General features: G+C 48.0%; 1 long non-coding RNA gene across 1 annotated transcript; it reads right to left on the reverse strand.

The window, feature by feature from the left end:
- Positions 1-4,346: 4,346 nt before the first annotated feature.
- Positions 4,347-22,078, reverse strand: LOC142500940 (uncharacterized). Its single transcript, XR_012803364.1, has 3 exons — positions 21,983-22,078; positions 21,439-21,519; positions 4,347-4,660 (listed from the first exon to the last, which is right to left on the reverse strand). It is a non-coding gene; the product is annotated as an uncharacterized LOC142500940 (long non-coding RNA).
- Between the last annotated feature and the right edge of the window lie 19 nt (positions 22,079-22,097).

The raw sequence follows: 22,097 nt of genomic DNA on the forward strand, positions 1-22,097 counted from the left end.
AGCCTGTTTGCAAATTTAGGCAGTTCATCAAAGTCTCTCTACAAAAAAAATATATGGAGGAAATCTTTCTTCCGCTGACAAAGTTGACTGCAACAGTGTAAGCACCAACGGCAGTAAAAGGTTACCCAATGCTGGTTTGCACCTATTTTGCAAAAAGAAGATTTATCTAAATGACCTGCTCTGCTCCTCAGAGATTTGACTCCCTAATCCTGAACTAATCTGCTAAACTTCCTTTTTTTTTTTTTTTTTGCAGTGGTTGATTTCAGGGATAATGTGTTCACGAACAAGGCAAAACAGTCACAGCAAATAACATGCCAGATGTTTCAGCCATTCACAGATAAATTAATTACACACGCTGGGATTGTTTCTTGCTAGAGCCAGTGAGCATCCTGCTGCTACTGCATACTATTGTCTAGGTTTCTTTTCAGCAGGACAAGATAGGAAGAGATTCTATTTTATGTGGTCATGAATGGAGGAAATGCTTTTAACTGAGGTCGCTAATTGTGCTTTAGAATAATTATGACAATATTAATGATTATTATTAACAATTAACACATGTTATTTTGACCTTTCCATTTTGGTTCTTCTAAATAAATGCCTTTCTCTATCCTCCCTGTGTCCTTAGGAGAGAAAAAAATCTCCCCTCAGCAGGAGCTGGGATTTACTGCATAGCCATATAGAGTAGAATATCCTACTATTCAGTGCCTGTTAAGTGAATATCTTTAAATCACACACAGCTCTACTCCAGCTGCGAGATTTCTGACAACAGACACCTTCTGATTTCTAATGAAAATCCATTTTGCCTACAAATATTTGACCCTAAAGCTATTACAAATAGGCTCCCTGTTTTTCAGAAGGCCCTGTGATGTGTGAAACACTTCCAATGTTGTCACTTTCAATGCAAATGTCGTTATCATGTTTTCCAGTTTGACTTAACATGGCCTTTCTTTGGAGGTACTTTCCTCCCTTGAAGGACATGGGATTGGACATACACAGCATTTGTTTTGTAATGTTATCATATCAAATTTCAACCGGTCTTCCAGGACAGCACATTATCAGAAGAATTAAAGAGTTTGGTAACCGCGGCCCTCTGGCCCAGGTTACCAAATGCTGTAATTCTTCTGATAATTTAGTACAAACACTGTAAAGTTCTCAGATCCTACTACATCATTTCATATTTCCAAGATGATCGTATACACACTGTGTGAATGTTTAATTTGGTAATAAATGACTAGCTGCAACAACAAATACACTATATGCAAAATATAATTTGTGTTTCCAGGACCTTGCTGAAAACCTCAACCTACTCTTCCTGTCCAGGTCACCAGTACCATGCATCTTTCCCTTGCATACCCTGCTGGTGTAAAGTACATAACTAAAGAGGGAAAAATGCTCTCCTCGTGCTGCTGCTCAGCAGGGCTGCCTCTCTAATTTGCTTGATGCTGTTATTTAGCAGCTAAAGACATAATCTTCCTGGGGATGCTGCATTTGTTTATCATGTTGACTTTAAACATTTACAAAGCATCCACAGCAAGTGCTATGGTGCTGTGCATGAAAAGAACAGTGAGAGGGCTTAACACTTTCCTGGTAAAAGAGGCATGTTAGAAATGGCTTAGATCTGGTTTTCCCTGAGCAAACCATAAGTGACTGGGTTGAAACCCTTCTAATGGTCTGAATCTTCTCTATTTGTCATATAGTATAAACTATCTTGAATGTTAGTTTTTGGAGGTAGCAAGAGAATTTGTATTCCAGAAGCCTCTCCAGTATTATCCCTTTATTCTCATTAGCATAGAGAAATACTTCACCTGTCTAATACTGTACTAAGTTTGCCTGTACATTATGGCATGCGTGCTGGAAGCAGAAGCTGCTCTACCATTAGGCAACATATGTGGCTGCTTAACGTTCTATGGTTGGAGGAGACCCACACAGGCTCTGGTGCTGCTGTCTGAGTTTGCCCTTTGCTAGGCCAGCAAAGACTCCTCACCCCTCCTTTCACCCTTGGAAGTGTTCTACATTTGTTTCTGACTTCTACTGCAGCCGCTGGTGGAACATACCTGGACGCTGAGGAAGCTTCTCTATCAGCAGCTCTATATTTATTCCCTTTTGTAAATATAGAAAGTATTGAGACAAAACACTGCAAAAATGAGGGATGGGGCACCTTTCAAGCTATTGCCTAGGACCGCACAACACCTAGAGCCACCTAAGCCCCCTTCCTGTGCTCTGCTTTAACAACTGCAAAATAATCAGTGAACATGTAATGGATTTCCATGATTGCCATTTCCCCCCAAAGTTCAATGACATGAGAAGCAGAACAAAGCACACACCGGTTTACTAGGTAGGCCATATCTGAGCTTGTCCAGAGACAGTCTTGGTAGAACTTCCAGGACATCCTCACTTTCTTCCCAAATAAGTCAGAGAACGGTCCTCATGTGCAGCCCCCATGTGCAGCCCCAATACTCACAATACATTACCAGCAGCCCTGCATGCTGGGTGATAACCCCTCATCCCTTTTCTCCATACTTGCCATGGTAGCGGTCAAATGTAGAGCTGCAGAGTATGCATGAAGGCAAAAAACACAATTTTGCCATTTTCTTGGCACTTACATTAACAGGCATTTTGAAAATGCTTCTTTTAGTACAAATCAACATACTTTGCTCTTATTTTGCCATGCTCATGCCAGTTAATGATTCGGATATTGCCTAAAGAAACCTTCTCAACCCAGCCTCCCTCTCTAACTACCACCCCATCTCTCTCTCCCCCTTTCCTCCAAGATACTTGAATGACTTGTATACAAACACCTTCACTTCCCCCCATCCTCCTCATGTGTCAAATCCTCTTCCCCCCTTCTCCGTGTCACTCCCTCCACATGTCACCCTCTCACCCCCCTCCCATTTGTCACCCCCTCTTCCCCACTCCCTATGTGTCACCCCCTCTTCACCCCCTCCACACGTGTCACCCCCTCTTCTCCTCTCCCCTCTTGTACTTTGTGTCTGGTTATACCGTGTCAGTTTATATTGCCGTCAGATTATACCCTGTGTCAATGTATAGTGCCGTCAGATTATACCCTGTCAGTGTACAGTGCCATCAGATTATAACCTGTGTCAGTGTATAGTTCCATCAGATTATACCCTGTGTCAGTGTATAGTTCCGTCAGATTATACCCTGTGTCAGTGTATAATTCCGTCAGATTATACCCTGTGTCAGTGTATAGTTCCGTCAGATTATACCCTGTGTCAGTGTATAGTTCCGTCAGATTATACCGTGTCAGTGTATAGTTCCGTCAGATTATACCGTGTCAGTGTATAGTTCCGTCAGATTATACCCCGTGTCAGTGTATAGTTCCGTCAGATTATACCCTGTGTCAGTGTGTAGTGCTGCTTTCTACATACTCTGTCAGTGTATAGTGCCATCAAATTATACTATGCACTATACACTGACATAGAGTATAAGATGACTGCACTGCACACTGACACCGACCATAACCTGATGGCACTACACTCTGAAACGGTCAGGTTATGCTCTGGGTCAGTGTCTACAGGTATTAATTTGAATTGTTTTCTTATTGTGGCCCTTTAATAATGAGACAGGTACAATCTGGCTCCAGCTCCCAGCCAGGTTGGCCACCCCTGCTCTAAATTGTAAGGTCTCATGAGCAAGGCCCTCATTACCTCTTAATATGTTTATGCATGTTTGGCCTTATTTGTATTTGAATGTAACTCTGTTGATGTAATTATCAAATCTCTGTACTTCCATTGTACCGCGCTGTGGAATATATTGTCGCTTTACAAATAAAGGATAATAATAATAATAATAATAATAATAATAAAGGGAGTAATGCAGGAACTGATACATTTACCCCATCAAATGTATTATGTGCATACTTTGCATTATTTGAAACAATGGGTAAATTTATGATTATCAGAGATTCTTTTCTGCAAAACAGATGATGCACCAAATTTATTAAAGTGCTTTCATTGTGCTTTTTTTGCATGTACAGACACACACCATGCAGTCTTTAGTAGGGCATAACTAAACTCCCAGCATTTTATACAGCTTAAAAGAGGTGTCAAATATTCATTCAGAGACAGCACTGACAAAGTGCAGAGACTGGGACTGTTTTGCACCATAGGCCGGGAACCACTGACTCAAAGCATGTACAACAAACAAATAGTGGTGGAAAAGATACTATATTAACACAAAGTTAATACTTTGAGATAACTGCATGGTCTAAGGATAGAAGACTAGTATGTGTATGCTTTGTAAAGTGGTAATTTCCATTTTTATTTGCTTTAAAACTACAGTACAGATACAATCCAGGGCTCGCTTCCATCTGTATTTATCTGCCTTTTTCCTTTTCAATTGAAAACTCCAAGCCCTAATTTAAACACTTTCCTTTACAGTTGGTTCAACAAATCTTACAATTGCTGTAATAATATAGTATACGAATTCACCACTCCTGCAACTTCCTGCCGTTAAAACAAAAAAAACATTTAATTAGCGAAGTTCCGCTTTTTACTGAAAATGCAGTTTGTTAAATGAGGCCTTTGGCATCTTTATTTTTTGTAGACATTTCACAGGCTGTAATCTTTGTGTCCTTCAAGCTAACAATTTCTAGCAATTTTGTTGTTTGAATACTTCATTTGCTGAAGAGGTTGTAGACCTATGGCACAAAAAATACTGTTTTAAGAATCTGACTAGTCAATCTATAAGCAGCGTAGTGTTTGTGTGAGAATAATGTCCCTGATGTGTTTAACTTGAAAGACTTCCAGAGACCTACGTTGACATTTACTTAAGCATGTGGCAATTGGTTTTTATAGCCAACATAAAATAACATGAATTTTCTAACGGCAAAAATTGTTGAACCCCCCCACTGGCAGCAGCAGTACAATTAAGCCAAGTTAAAACAGGCTGTTTATATACTGTACAGTGGGTTGCCGAAGTATTCACTAACTATTTGTATTCACAGCTACAAAGCTGTAGTGCTTAGACTGAAAATTGTTATATGACTACAGCTTTGTAGCTTTGAATAAAAATAGTTTGTTTGAAAAAAATGCACATAAATAATTTGTAATTCAACAACTTGTGACATTACTGGTAGGGGGTGAATACTTCTGAAAACAACTGTAAGCATTTCAAAATGTTTTCATTTCTGATGTTCTATGAAATGCTGAATATAGATAAAATGATGATATTTTACATTTATTTCAGCCTTCACCGGCCTCATTGTTCTGGGACAATATAACGTAGCACAATATATCACATTAGGCTGTGATTATAGTGGCCGAGCACGTGTGCGCGACGCCGCGCGATGCTGGAACAAACTCATGGATACCAATGAAAGCGCACATAGTGAGCGCGACCGTGAGCGACCAAGCGCTACGGAGCGACAGACTGCAGTGTAGACAAATGAAATTGTTTTTCACACGTGGCGGCTGCGTCACGTTACTTGTACAGTAGCAACTAATCCCAGTGCAACACAACCTAGCCAATCACAGTCTAAGAAAAAATAACCAATCACAGAGCTCCAAAACCTAGCCTGCAATTTACTGCCAGACAAGTTGTAACAGAAGCTTCTAGTTGGAATGTGTTGTTTAGAAAATACACTATGGATAAATCTGCTATAAAGCAGTGTATTGGCTTGGTGTTTGAAAAAGAAGCATTGTGGAACCAACAATGCAAGGCTTACCATGACAGATACCTCCATGACAACTTGTGGAGAGAAATTGGTGGAATAACGAGCCTATGAAGTAAGTACATTGATTTAGGAATATAGAATATTATATATTTATATTTTTTAATATTAACCAAAATGTTAAAAGTGTTTAATGGCTTGTAGCTTGTGATATAGGTTACATAAATGTGCTGCACATTAGAAAACGTACAAATGTTATCAAAAAAGAATATATACTAATTGATTTACCTAATTTTTAATTGTAGGTGAAGTTACCAAAGGCAAATGGAAGAATTTTCGTGATTCATATCGTAGAGAACTAAAAATAATAATAAAGCCACCACTTTCTGGCGACGCAGGTCCAAGCGCCCCAGATTATACTTCTTTGTGGCTGTATTTTAAGGTAATGGAGTTCATAAAAGTTCAAATGACTCCAGCAGTGTCCAATCTGGAAGTCGAACCAATAGCAGAGGACACGCCCGCAGTGATCAATGTGATGGAAGATTCGCTATGTGAGACTGACACATCTCCTGAGCCTCCACGCAAGAAACTGAAGTCTCTACAGATTTAAAAAAAACAAACAATGACTTGTTATAGAGGAAAGGAAATTAGACATGATGTCTAATGTTATGCATGGAAACTCAGATGAAGATTTTAATTTCTTTAAAAGTCTGCTTCCTCATGTTAGACAATTGGATCCTTTAGAGAGATTGTGGCTATGTCAAGACATGACATTGCTTGTTATAAAGACAGTTCATGCCAAAAAAGGCATGTTGGAGCACTTTTGTTGTTATAGTTATATTGTTATCCCTGTTCAAAAAAGTATGTAACTTGTTGTTTAACTTGTTTGCACTTTATAATTCTTAAAATGTTTGATACTGTTTGAAACCTTGTGTATGTTTCTACTCTCATATCAAACCCATTTTCTGAAAAAAATATATTGCCTGATAAACAGTTAATCAGTGCATCAAGATAATATCACATACTTCTCACATACTATCACATTCTTACTATCTATATATAAATACATAGTTACATAGTTACATAGTGGATGAGGTTGAAAAAAGACATACGTCCATCAAGTTCATAGGTCAGAGATCTAAGTGGATGACCCAGCACAGATCTTCCGCTGATATCCTGCTCCATCCCGACTAATATACAAAAAACGCTAGATGGCGCTCTACTAACCCAAAAGAACAGTGATATCAATTGATATATCAATAGTAATTAATAAACATTCACTATGTATAGAAAAACAGTGAATCATAAAATAAGAATAAATTAATTCGTAAACATGTGTAGAAAATCAGTAAATAATATAAAATAAATAAATTGTGATAATAAAGGCAAAACCACTTATCACTCGACCCTGTAGAAAAGACTGTTTCAAAAGTCTGGAAGATGCACTGCTAGTTCGAGATCCAGGGGAGCGTCGCCGAATGCCCAAAAAGAAGAAATGTGGATAGTGTAATACAGTATAAACCGTGAATAATAAAATAAAATAAGGCTTCCAATTTCCTACTCACGAGTGAAGTAGAAAAAGGAGCATGTGTGCCAGTCTTTGACTATAAATCGTCCCAGTCTGGATGGTGGGGTATATGCGGTCAGCAATCTCAGACAAAAGAGAAAACAACCATAGTGCAGATCAAATAACACATTTATCAATGAAGAGCTCACAAATGGAGGCTTACATGGGTCCAGAAAGTAAAAGCAGTGAACAGCTGGGCACCTCGGTGTGCCGCGACATTCACCACCTCGGTACACACTGCTGCAGCTCTCGCTTGCGTCTGGTCCCGTGGCGTCACTTCCGGATTGTGTCGTTACGGCTACACGGAACGGAGGACACCAACAGGGATCCCTCTGCTTCTCTCTCTCCTTCAAGATGGCTAACGAGCCAAACTCAACGCGTTTCGACGTGATGACGTCTTATTCAGGAGTGGCTAATTCATGCTAATAGCTGAATATATATACCCTATACTAAACTCTAATTGGTACAATAGTAACTCATACACAGCTTTAATTGATCTAATACACGTAAACGTATAATCCGTGTGTGTAATAAGAGACTATATATACAATATGAACATTATAAAATTAATCTTCACAGTAACATAATACAAATTAAAAAATATATATAATATATATGATGGCTAAATAAAAATAGCATATTTAAATAATTGTACAAATGACCTTGTATTGTATTGTATTGTATGTCTTTATTTATATAGCGCCATTAATGTACATAGCGCTTCACAGTAGTAATACATGTGGTAATCAAATAAATAACAGATAATATAAATAACAGATCATGGGAATAAGCTGTTAAAAGTAACATTAAGGAAGAGGAGTCCCTGCCCCGAGGAGCTTACAGTCTAATTGGTAGGTAGGGAGAACGTACAGAGACAGTAGGAGGGAGTTCTGGTAAGTGCGTCTGCAGGGGGACCTTACAAATTAGCAAGTGGACCAATATATCTAAACATTGTTTACACGTACTAGTATATGGCGTTAAATTACACAATAAAAATATATATATATATATATATATTTAAAAAAACGACATTAATGGTTATGTTGCCCCCAAAACAACATAACCACACATATTCTCTACCTAAAACAGTAATCTTTAAAAACGGCGATTGTTGGTAACCTATTGAACATATGCGGAAAGAGAACAAGAAAAAACATAATTAACATATATCTTATACTATATTAGTGAAAGCACTGTATGTTTGCCTGCCTGGATGTCCGGTGTCCCTAGGGGAAATCTCATTGGTCCCTTGGCCCGCCCGCCCCCGCACACCTCTCATTGGCCTGAGGCGGAGTGACGGGCCAAAGGACACACACACAGGGACACACACACACACACACACGGACACACGGACACACGGACACACGGACACACGGACACACGGACACACGGACCACACACACACAGTGACAGACACGCACACAGTGACACACACACACACACACACTGTTACATACATTAGCGGGGCTCACAGTGTTAGCAGTACCCGCGCGCACCTCCTCCTCTCCCCGTGTCTCCCGCGCTTTCACCCCGCCCCCCCCCCTCCCCCGGCGCCGCTACAGTCAGCGGGACACACACACTATTATTACCCCGTGCGAGACCCCCCCTCTATATCTCCCACCTCTCCCCCCCCCCACACATATACATGCCCCCCCCTCCCCGGCGCTACAACTCACCCCTCCCCGGCGGGGGAACAGCCAGTGGCCAGGCAGGCTGCCTCGCGGCGCCGAGTGCCCAAGATGGCGGCGCCCAGGACACAGCGGGGGAGCGGCCACAACACGCTGCCTCCCGCCTCAGATCCACGTGGGACCTGCCGGATGGGTGAGTGAGCGGCCTTCACCTCCCTTCCACCCCCCCTTCACCTCTCCTCCATACCCCCCTTCACCTCCCCTCCACCCCCTCCCCTCCAGTGTCAGCGGATCCAGTGTCAGTGTCTCCCCGATACCCCCCCCCCCCGGCGCCCCTACAATCAGCGGGGGAGCGAGCGCCCGGGACACAGCGGGGGAGCGGCCACAACACGCTGCCTCCCGCCTCAGATCCACGTGGGACCTGCCGGATGGGTGAGTGAGCGGCCTTCACCTCCCCTCCACCCGCCCTCCCCTCCAGTGTCAGTGTCTCCCCGATACCCCCCCCGGCGCCGCTACAGTCAGCGGGGGAGCGAGCGAGCGCCCGGGACACAGCGGGAGAGCGGCCACAACACGCTGCCTCCCGCCTCAGATCCACGTTGGACCTGCCGGACGGGTGAGTGAGCGGCCTTCACCTCCCCTCACCCCCCATCACCTCCCCTCACCGCCTTTCACCTCCCCTCACTCCACTTCTCCCTTCCACCCCCCTTCACCTCCCCATTTACCTCCCCCCCCTCCACTTCCCCTCCACCCCCCCCCCTTCACCTCCCTTCCACACCCCCCTTCACCTCCCTTCCACCCCCCCCCTTCACCTCCCTTCCACTCCCCCCCTTCACCTCCCCTCCACCCCCCCTCCACCCCCCCCTCCACCCCCCCACCTTCACCTCCCCTCCACCCCCCCTTCACCTCCCCTCCACCCCCCCTTCCCACCGCCTCCCTCCCCTTCCCACCGCCTCCCCCCCCTTCCCACCGCCTAAACCCCCTTCCCACCGCCTCCCCCCCTTCCCATCCCCTCCCCCCCTTCCCACCGCCTCCCCCCCTTCCCACCGCGTCCCCCCCCTTCCCACCGCTCCCCCCCCTTCCCACCGCCTCCCCCCCTTCCCACCGCCTCCCAGCCCCCCTTCCCACCGCCTCCCCCCACCCCTTCCCACCGCCTCCCCCCACCCCTTCCCACCGCCTCCCCCCACCCCTTCCCACCGCCTCCCCCCACCCCTTCCCACTGCCTCCCCCCCCCTTCCCACCGCCTCCCCCCTCTTCACACCGCCTCCCCCCCTTCCCACCGCCTCCCACCCCTCCTCACCCCCCTCACCCCCCCTCACCCCCCCTTCCCACCGCCTCCCCCCCCCCCTTCCCACCGCCTCCCTCCCCCCTTCCCACCGCCTCCCTCCCCCTTCCCACCGCCTCCCTCCCCCCTTCCCACCGCCTCCCCCCCCCTTCCCACCGCCTCCCCCCCCTTCCCACCGCCTCCCACCCCCCGCCATCCCACCCCCCGCCTTCCCACCTCCTCCCACCCCCCGCCTTCCCACCGCCTCCCACCCCCCGCCTTCCCTCCGCCTCCCCCTTCCCACCTCCTCCCCCTTCCCACCACCTCACCCCTCCCCCCCTTCCCACCACCTCCCCCCCCTTTCCACCACCTCCCCCCCTTCCCACCACCTCCCCCCCTTCCCACCACCTCCCCCCTTCCCACCACCTCCACCCTCCCCCCCTTCCCACCACCTCCCCCTCCCCCCCTTCCCACCACCTCCCCCCTCCTCCTCCCCCTTCCCACCACCTTCCCCCTCCTCCTCCCCCTTCCCACCACCTTCCCCCTCCTCCCCCTTCCCACCACCTTCCCCCTCCTCCCCCTTCCCACCACATCCCCCCTTCTCTCCCTTTCCACCACCTTCCCCCTCCTCCTCCTTCTCACCACCTCCCCCCTTCCCACCACCTCCCCCCTTCTCCCCCTTTCAACCACCTCCCCCCTCCTCCCCCTTCCCACCACTTCTCCCCTCCCCCCCCGCTCCCCTCCCCCCCCCGCTCCCCTTCCCCCCCCCGCTCCCCTTCACCCCCCTCCGCTCCCCTTCACCCCCCCTCCGCTCCCCTTTCCACCCCCCCCTCCACTCCTCTTCCCCCCCCCCTCCACCTCTTTTTCCCCTTTCCCCTCCCACCCCCTCCCACCCTTCCACCCCCTCCTCAAACCTTCCCCCCCGTCCTCTAACCCTTCCCCCCCTCCTCTAACCCTTCCCCCCCTCCTCTAACCCTTCCCCCCCCTCCTCTAACCCTTCCCCCCCCTCCTCTAACCCTTCCCCCCCCTCCTCTAACCCTTCCCCCCCCTCCTCTAACCCTTCCCCCCCCTCCTCTAACCCTTCCCCCCCCTCCTCTAACCCTTCCCCCCCCTCCTCTAACCCTTCCCCCCCCTCCTCTAACCCTTCCCCCCCCTCCTCTAACCCTTCCCCCCTCCTCCACCCCTTGCCCCCCTCCTCCACCCCTTGCCCCCCTCCTCCACCCCTTGCCCCCCTCCTCCACCCCTTGCCCCCCTCCTCCACCCCTTGCCCCCCTCCTCCACCCCTTCCTCCCCTTCCCGCCGCCCTTCGCCTTCATGCCCGCCTTACCGCCTCCCCACCCCCGCCTCTGCCTTTCACCCGCCCTTACTCCGGCCGCCTCTGCCTTTCACCCACCGCCTCACAGCCGCTGCACGCACTCAACAGACACCCGCCACACTCGACACATACCTGCCGCCACACACACCTGCTGCCTCCCGCCCCTACGCACCGACATCACTGACCCATCCCCTCACACCCTAGCAGGACCCCCACTCACAGACAGCACTCACAACCCACGCGCCAGCCGCCGCCTCACACCCTTGCAGGACCCCCACTCACAGACAGCACTCACAACCCACGCGCCACCCGCCGCCTCACACCCTAGCAGGACCCACACTCACAGACAGCACTCACAACCCACGCACCACCCGCCGCCTCACACCCTAGCAGGACCCCCACTCGCACACAGCACTCACAACCCACGCGCCACCCGCCGCCTCACACCCTAGCAGGACACACGACTCAGATTTTTACATCACTTATGTCACCAAAATATACATTGTACTGTGGTGTGCTTACAATAAACCATTTTTATACAACATCGTATTACATTTTCTTCCATCTTTCTTTTCAATATTATTATCCAACCTTTACAACAAACAGTCACCTATTGTTCCACGATTTATAAATAATACTACCTATTACGCATTTACATCCCGGGCAACGCCGGGTCTCTCAGCTAGTTATATTATATATATTATATTATATATATTATATATTATATATACATATTTTAAAAAGGAACATATTTAATGGAGATCAGTGTTAATAACTACATAATTACTATAAAAGCTCTATAAAAATACTCCTATATCAAGCTCAGCGTTTAGACCATCTGGAACTAACGTCTTAAGTGTAAATATTCAAAAGGATTCCCTCTTTGTTAGTTCTAGGTCTCTGTCTCCCCCTCTCCAATGGGGAAGAACATATTCTATAGCACTAAATTTAAAGCCTGACATATCCCCTTGATGTTTCGTAATAAAATGTTCAGACAGAAGATGGGTCATGACTTTACGTCTAATATAACCAATATGTACTAGTATTCTAATATTCATTCGTCTTTTAGTCTTACCAACATATTGTAGCCCACATGGGCACTCAATGAGATAAATAATATAGTTGGTTCTGCAAGTGATATGTTTTATAATAGTATACTTCTTTTTGGTCATGTTGGAAATACACTCATATTTGTCTATTGCTCGATAAGCACAAGCTTTGCACGTAGTGCAGCCCAAGAAACCTTTAATGTTAGGTAACCATCTATTTATTGTTTTATTGTTTCTTGGCAATGCACTGGGTGCAAGTTGGTCTTTTAATGTTCTTGCTCTTTTAAATATAATAACTGGTTTATCAGGAACCATATTTCCTATGATCTGGTCATTCTCGACTATATGCCAGTATATGTTTACAATGTTTACAATTTTTCCAGCTTGTCTGTTATAACTTGTAATAAAGGAAAAATTGAAATCCTTTTTATCTTGTTTTTGTTTCTTAGACATGTCTTTTAATAGTTCTTCTCTTTTTTAGATTTTCAGCTTTTTGTATTGCCGACTGAACAATAGAACAATAGAACCTTTCCTCAAGGAATTTAGTTTGAATCATAAAATTTGCATCATCAGTACAGTTTCTTTTTAATCTTCTAAATTGCCCGTATGGCACATTTCGAAGCCAACTAGGGTGGTGACAACTTGTTTGTAATATATAATTGTTTTTATCGACATCCTTAAAATGTGTCATAGTCTTAATGGTGCCTTCTTCTATGTAAATCACCAAATCAAGGAAATTAATTCTACTCTTCCTGTAATTACAGGTGAATCTTAAATTAAGGTCATTATCATTAATATACGAAATGAATTTTAAAAGACTCGCTTCATCCCCCTTCCAAATAAAAATGACATCGTCAATAAATCTCCGCCATCGTAAATATCGAGCAATAATGATTATGCAACTACTGTCACGACCTGGGAGTCACGCCGCCCTCGGCGTGCTCCTCACTTACCCGCGGCTCCTCCGGACTCTCCCGCGCCTCGCAGCGATCCTTCTTCCAGGACGCCGGTCGCCATCTTGCCTAGACGTGCGCGCGCACGCCAGCACTCCCCTTCTACTGTCGGGTCTGGGCGTGTGTCCGGTCACGCACTCGCAGGAACGGCCACACGGGGGCGGGCCCACATAGAGGAGCGTCAGCCTCTTAAAGGCATATCGCCCATTTGTAATGCTGCAATCAAATACATCCGTTCGTCTACTCCCTCCCCCACGAGTTCCTCTGGACCTATCCCTGACTCAGTCTGGCCCATTCACACACCTCCACCTTGCTACTCAGCCATTGGACCCTCTTGCCTATATATACCCTGCAGCTTCATTAACTCATCGGCTGAGCATAGAACCAGTTGTTATCATCACTCTCTGCCTCCCTAGTCCTGTCTTGTCCTGTCTTGTTTTGCAGTCTTCCTCGTGTACCGAACCGGCTTCCGCTACGTCTACCCGCACCTCTGGCATCCCGAACTCGGCATACGGCAACACGACTCTCCGCACCTCTGGCATCCCGATCTCGGCAAACGGTAAACGATTACGTCCCTCTCTCTAACCCCGGATTTAGCAAACAGCACCCTCTACCATCCATACCTCTCCTGCCCCGATCCGAACTCCAAAGACCACTCTACTCTCAAGACGTGCCCTCGTGGCTGTGGGTGGCGTTATATCCTATCCCACCTCAGCACCGCGGTCCCGTCTCGTTTGTGGTGAGCACGTCCTGACATTATGCTCAGCCCTACAAACATGGACCCCGCTGAGGTGGAGCGCCCTTTAAATGCCCATACTAATCTTTTCACCAGGCTAGAGACTTATCTGGAACAAGCTGATAGGCGAATGGATACCTTACAGCAAAGCGTTCATTCGCTTACCGTTCAAGTCCGAGCTCTCAGTCGGCCACCTTCCCCCGTGGCTTCCACAGTCTCCGCAACCGCCTTTCCAGCACCTCCGTTTGCTTTGGAACCTCGTATTCCGGCTCCCAAACACTATGCTGGGGATCCCCAAGGATGTAGGGGCTTCCTTAACCAATGCCTCATTCAATTTCGACTCTCGCCCTCTCGTTTTGTCTCTTCTGTCTCCAGGGTCGGCTACATCGTGGCTCTTCTCATCGACGAGGCGCTGGCATGGGCTTCTCCCATCTGGGAACAACAAGGTCTCCTCACACGGGACATCGATCTCTTTGTCAAGGAGTTCCGAAGAGTCTTCGACACCCCTGCACTGCAATTAACGGCAGCATCTTCTCTTCATCACATAACCCAGGGAGATCGACCCGTCGCCCGGTACGCGGTGGAGTTCCGCACACTTGCTGCTGAAACGGGATGGAATAATGAAGCACTATCTTCTGCGTTTTGGCAAGGTCTGTCCGAATCCCTAAAGGATGAGCTTGCAGCACGGGAACGTCCCACTGACCTAGAGGATTTGATCAGTCTGTGTGTTCGAGTGGACCACCGTCTGCAGGAGCGGAGAAATGAACGTTTTCGTTACCGTCAACGGGTTTCAAGGCATCTGGCTCTATCATTCATGGCTCCTACACCTCCTTCCGGTGACGTCCCGGAACCAATGCAGTTTGGAGGTAACAAGCTGTCTGCTGCCGAGAAACAACGTCGGCGCAATGCTGGTCTCTGCATGTATTGTGGCAATTCCGGTCACATATTACCTCAGTGTCTCCACAAGCCGGGAAACGCCAACTCCCAATGAAATCCCAGAGAGTTTCGTTGGGAATATTGACACTTTCTCCCATCATCAAAGATGTTCTTCCCACCAGGATAATGTTGCCTATAACACTGTCTGGAGAGGGGTTTCACACTCAAGCACGGGCGTTCATTGATTCCGGTTCCGCAGGCAATTTCATCGATGAGACTTTTGCGAGACGGAACAATATTCCATTTATCAGTAAGAAGACGCCAGTAGGTCTGGAAGCCATTGACGGTCGACCTCTACAGCCGGCATTCATCACGCTCCAGACGGTGCCTCTCCTACTGCAGTACATCGACGTTCATATGGAGATCATTACCCTCGATGTTATCCACACGCCCTCTGTTGAGCTGATTTTGGGTCTTCCTTGGCTTCAACTCCATAATCCTCGCATCGACTCGACGGATCGGGAACCCATCCAGTGGGGTGCTCCTTGTGCCAAGACATGTACCAGGATTTTCCAGAAGATTGGTGGGTTGTCTACCCTGCCAGAGAAGGTTGACTCCCTACCTTCTGTGTACTGGGAATTCCGTGATGTGTTCGACACAGCACGTTCAGAGGTTCTACCTCCGCACCGTCCTTTCGACTGTCCTATTGATCTACTACCTGGGGCACCTCTTCCCAGAGGACGATCCTATCCTCTCTCTCTCCCAGAGACTAAAGCCATGAAAACTTACATTGCAGAGAATTTAGTGAGGGGTTTCATCCGTAAGTCTTCCTCTCCAGTCGGAGCAGGCTTCTTTTTTGTCTAAAAGAAGGACAGTTCTCTTTGTCCATGCATAGACTACCGGGGGTTGAATAACATCACACGCAAGAACCGCTACCCACTGCCCTTGATACCGGAACTTTTCGACCGTCTTCAGGGAGCAACTATCTTTTCTAAATTGGACTTAAGAGGTGCTTACAATTTAGTAAGGATACGTGAGGGGGACGAATGGAAGACTGCTTTTAACACCCATGACAGCCACTATGAATACCTGGTCATGCCGTTCGGTCTGTGCAACGCACCAGTTGTTTTCCAGGATTTCGTCAATGAGATTTTTCGGGACTTTCTTAATACATTCTTAATACATTTCTTATCGTCTACCTGGATGACATCCTAATCTTTTCTAAATCCCCTCGAGAACACATCAAACATGTTCAACAAGTGCTGTTATGCCTCCGGGAGAACCATCTCTTTGCAAAATTGGAGAAATGTCAGTTCCATCTCAAGTCTGTGGCATTTTTGGGATACGTTATCTCTGACTCTGGATTCAATATGGATCCAGAAAAACTTAAGGCTATTTTGGACTGGCCCCGTCCGACCACTCTCAAAGCCGTGCAACGCTTTCTAGGTTTTGCAAACTATTATCGCAATTTTTCTTCTACGGTATCTCCCATAACGGCTCTCACGAAGAAAGGTGCAGATCCTTCATCATGGTCTGAGACCGCCGTACGGGCATTTAATCTTCTGAAAAAGGCTTTTGTGTCTGCCCCTATCCTCACCCACCCAGATCCTAAACTTCCATTTACCTTGGAGGTAGATGCTTCTGACATCGGGGCTGGGGCTGTCTTATCCCAAAGGATCTCTCACTTAGCCAGACTACACCCATGTGCCTTCTTCTCAAAGAAATTCTTGTCCACAGAACGGAATTACGATGTCGGGAACCGGGAGCTTTTGGCTATCAAGTTGGCATTAGAAGAGTAGAGACACTTCTTAGTGGGTACGGAGACACCTATAACCATACTCACAGACCATAAGAATATTCTCTACCTAGAAGGGGCACGTCGTTTGAGCTCTCGACAAGCCCGCTGGGCACTTTTTTTTTCACGATTCAATTTTCTCATCTCCTTTATTCCTGGCTCCAAGAATCTTAAGGCGGACGCTCTGTCTCGACAGTTCCTGGCAGAGGACAAGTCTGAAGAACAGCTAGAGACGATTATCCCCTCTAGATGTATTCTGTCCGCCAACTCCTTTGATATTATGGACAAAATTCGATCCGAGCAATCACAAGCTCCAATGGGTCTCAAGGTCCCGGAGGGAAGACTCTACACGGCACCCCAACACCGCAAGAGGGTTCTCGAGTGGTGCCATTCCTCTAAATCGGCAGGACATCCAGGGATACGGAAAACCAACGACCTTGTTCAACATACCTTCTGGTGGCCAGAGAGGGCTAAGGATGTGGAGGAGTTTGTAAAAGCGTGTGGCACATGCGCTCGCAACAAAGTTCCCCGGGTCAAACCAGCAGGCCTTCTCCTTCCTTTACCCATTCCAGACCGGCACTGGAACCATATTTCTATGGATTTCATCGCAGAGCTCCCAAACTCCAAAGGGATGAATACGATTCTTGTGGTGATTGATCGTTTTTCCAAACAGACGCACCTTGTTCCCTTGAGGGGTCTTCCGAATTCCTCCAGGCTTGCGGATGTTTTCATTCAGGAAATTTTTCGTCTTCACGGAGTGCCTGCAATCATCGTCTCTGATCGGGGGTCCCAATTTGTGTCACGATTTTGGCGAGCTTTTTCCCGAAAATTGGGTATTTCACTACAATTCTCATCGGGATACCACCCACAGACCAATGGGCAGACGGAGAGGGCCAACCAAAACCTGGAACAATACCTCCGATGTTTTATAACCGATACACAAGATGACTGGGTGGATCTGCTTCCTTGGGCCGAGTTTGCTTTTAACTCCCTTCGCAATGACTCCACTCAGGAATCTCCCTTCTTCATAAATTGTGGATTTCATCCTTCCCGTTTACCGTTCTCCTCGCTATCCTCAGGAGTACCAGCGGTTGACAAGCGTATCTCCCAGCTGAAAGACTTATGGACTAGGATCCAGGAGAACTTAAAGGTGGCCACAGGGAGACAGAAACTCCAGGCAGATCGCCTTCGACGCCAGGTTCCGGAGTACGTCCCAGGAGACAGGCTTTGGCTTTCTTCCAGGAATATCCGACTAAAGGTTCCTACCATGAAGCTAGCACCCAAGTTCCTTGGTCCCTTCCCCGTGGTCAGGAGGATTAATCCTGTGGCTTATCGCCTGCGTCTTCCACCCTCGATGAAGATACCTTCAGTCTTCCATGTATCTTTGCTTAAACCAGCATTTCAGAGTCCTCGCTTTTCTAAGACGACCTCTCCTCCACTTCCTCTTCTGATCCAAGGTCAACAGGAGTACGAGGTTCAGTATGTCCTGGATTCTAGGATTTCCAGAGGTGGAGTACAATAACCTGGTCATCTGGAGGGGGTTCGGACCAGATGAACGTTCATGGATTCCCCACCGGGATCGTCACGCACCTCGACTCGTCCAGGCTTTCCATCGTAAGAATCCCTCCAAGCCATGTCATGGACGCCCGGAGGTCGCCCCTGAAGGGGGGGGGGGGGTACTGTCATGACCTGGGAGTCACGCCGCCCTCGGCGTGCTCCTCACTTACCCGCGGCTCCTCCGGACTCTCCCGCGCCTCGCAGTGATCCTTCTTCCAGGACGCCGGTCGCCATCTTGCCTAGACGCGCGCGCGCACGCCAGCACTCCCCTTCTACTGTCGGGTCTGGGCGTGTGTCCGGTCACGCGCTCGCAGGAACGGCCACACGGGGGCGCGCCCACATAGAGGAGCGTCAGCCTCTTAAAGGCATATTGCCCATTTGTAATGCTGCAATCAAATACATCCGTTTGTCTACTCCCTTCCCCAGGAGTTCCTCTGGACCTATCCCTGACTCAGTCTGGCCCATTCACACACCTCCACCTTGCTACTCAGCCATTGGACCCTCTTGCCTATATATACCCTGCAGCTTCATTAACTCATCGGCTGAGCATAGAACCAGTTGTTCTCATCACTCTCTGCCTCCCTAGTCCTGTCTTGTTTTGCAGTCTTCCTCGTTTACCGAACCGGCTTCCGCTACGTCTACCCGCACCTCTGGCATCCCGAACTCGGCATACGGCAACACGACTCTCCGCACCTCTGGCATCCCGATCTCGGCAAACGGTAAACGATTACGTCCCTCTCTCTAACCCCGGATTTAGCAAACCCCACCCTCTACCATCCGTACCTCTCCTGCCCCGATCCGGACTCCCAGACCACTCTACTCTCAAGACGTGCCCTCGTGGCTGTGGGTGGCGTTATATCCTATCCCACCTCAGCACCGCGGTCCCGTCTCGTTTGTGGTGAGCACGTCCTGACAACTACTTGTGCATAAATGGGAAGCACAAGCCCCAACTCCGCCAGAACCAGAGGAAGTCTAACGACGAAACGTGTAGTTCTGCGGAGGTCTTTTGAGTGCAGTCAGCCACCGTAGCTGAACGAAGCAGCTGCTCGTGACCTTGCCAACCGGACGTGGTAGGGAGGATCCTTTCCGGGCAGAGTGCTGAGGGAAGTTGCCGTGAGTCTGCCTGCTCACTCTCCACTCCATTGTTTTTATGTAAGTGTCTCTCCTTTTTGGCACGTCATTGTTGCTTTTACTGTTTGATTAAACTTTATTAATTCTACTTTTGCCACCCGTATCTGTATGCTGCTGAATGAGTGACACCTGATGACCCACAGTGTACCACAATATATGTGGCTGGGGATCCTCTGAATGCCCTTCACTCACATATGGCCTTGTGAGTGTAGACATTTGTTTTTGTCATTTATCATTACACCATATGTCCCACCGTTCACAAATTCTTGCTTTTTCTCTATTCCCTGAGAACACAACGGTCTTGGTCGAAGGAGAAAAAGAAAAGAAAACTTTGCAGAGAAGATACATCCAATTATGGGTTGCTGCTCACACATGGCCGTGTGAGTACTGTTAACATTATTTGGTCATTTACATCCACCACTCCCCAGTCCCTCCCGTTCCCCGGTCCCCACCCTCCCTTCTCTCCAACTGAGTCTATTGAGACAACTATTGATTGTGCTTTTCTGGTCTTGGTTTTGCGCTCACCATACCGTGTACACTATTTCCATATGAGGATTCTCGGAAATCTCTCTTTTGCAGTGAAGCAGCAGCAGGAACTTGGGCCAGTATATTTTGCTTTATTCTATTATTCTATATAGAGTCAGATCCTCTATTTGCAGGGGTCACTATTTTGTTCAATCCAGGCAGCGCCCCGGTCCCATTTCTCCATATCAGAAAAAAAAAATGCCGGCGATTCCCATGTGCAGAGCCGAAGGGCTCGGCACGCATGTGCAGAGTCGAGGTCTCGGCGCGTATGCGCAGGGAAAGCAGGGTGTCTGGCCTGCTGCCCGCTCCCTACGTGGGACAGAGGGGAAGCGCCGTCCTGCTCCCCCCGCGCCCGCCAACACAGCTCCCCAAGTGCCAGCCTCCTGCCCCGGGCAGCAGCCGCGGGGACTAGGGGCCGGGGGGAAATGCTCCTATGGGAATTAGCCCGCCAGTCTCGACCCCCCCTCAGTCTACCTCCCGTGCCCCCCCAGTCTACCTCCCGCAACCCCCAGCATAACTCCCGCGCCCCCCACCCCCCTCCCCCGAGCCCACCTTGAGCAGCAGCCACAGGGATCAGGGGCAGGGGGGAAGAGTCTGGCGGGCAAGGAAGCAGAACCCACCCACCCAGGCAGTCACTCACTCACCAACCCAGGCAGTCACTCACCCACCCAGTCACTCAGTCAAGGTCACTCAGTCACCCACCCAGTCACTCAATTACCCACCCATCCAGTCACTCAGTCACCCACCCAGTGACCCACCCAGGCAGTCAGTCAGTCACCCACCCAGGCAGTCAGTCACCCACTCACCCACCCATAATTAACCCCTCCCCTCGGCCAATACTTAACCCCCTCACCCCCAGGCCCATACTGAATCCCCCCCAGGCCTTTTGTCACATTGGATTTAGCATTGGGTATCTTTGGTTGAAAATATAAAAATAAACAGATTGCATTGTAATGTTTTTTTCCGTATTACAATAAGAAGAAAACAGTTAAGTAAAAGTTGTGTGCTAAAAAATTTATTTTTGTTGTAGGTGCGCTGTTGGTTCGGGGGGGGGGGGGGGAAGAGCGGCTGTTCCTTTCATTTGTCCTGGGCCCCATGATTTCTGTTGGCGGCCTTGACAATGACACTAAGCCTACCTCTCATGGGTCAATGCTTAAAAAAATAGGTTTGAATATTGGCTTTTTAGACTCACGTGTAAAGGATTTCAAATTTGACATTTCTAACCCCCCAACTGTACTGCCAGTGCTGTATGGACCCCCATGCATTGTACCTGCTTGTACTGGTTTCCCCCGCTGCGCGCACACTCCGGCTCATTGTGACTACAGGTGAATCAGAATCCCGTGATCATCGCGTACGTGCAGCTGGGGAAACCTGAATCAAACCAGGACCTCCGAGAGAGCGCCACAGACTGACCTGCACCCGGGTCCCCCTCTGCGTTTCCTGCTCAGCAGGCAAAGCCTGGACTTGACTTCATTGGGTGGCGAGGAGCTGTCCCTGGGGATAAAGAAGCTGCAACTATGGTTATGGGAAAATGTAAAAATAAAATAATTACCGGTAGTGGGGTGTGGGTTATTATATTAGTAATGTGGGATACATATGAGGTGGGTATAAGTGGTGTAGGTAGGGTATATATGAGTGGAGTGGGGGAAGTATATAATAATAACTTTATTTCATATTGCGCTTTCCTCCCAATGGGACTCAAAGCGCATCAATTACAATATAGCACGCAGTATGCAGCACTGTACCTAGGATTTTTACAGACAGTGGTGTGATGATGTCCGTTGGCTGTAAATGAGGGTTATACATCAGGGGTGTGGGGGTGCATATTAAGGGCGTAGGGTTATATATGAGGAGCGTGGGGTGTAATAGACGCATGTGTACCTATTTTAATGTGGGAAATGTTGGAGTGTACAAAATCACTGAATTTTAACGTTAAATATAATTTTAGGTACATTACATTTTGCCATCAGAAAATGCAGAATGAAAGGTTCATGGTTTTCTACCAGGAGCACAAATTCGTCCCTATTGAAAATACCCCATTCATAGGATCCCATTCTCACTGGAAACATTTT

Source organism: Ascaphus truei, chromosome 8, assembly GCF_040206685.1.
Source record: "Ascaphus truei isolate aAscTru1 chromosome 8, aAscTru1.hap1, whole genome shotgun sequence".
Taxonomy (NCBI): Eukaryota; Metazoa; Chordata; class Amphibia; order Anura; family Ascaphidae; genus Ascaphus; species Ascaphus truei.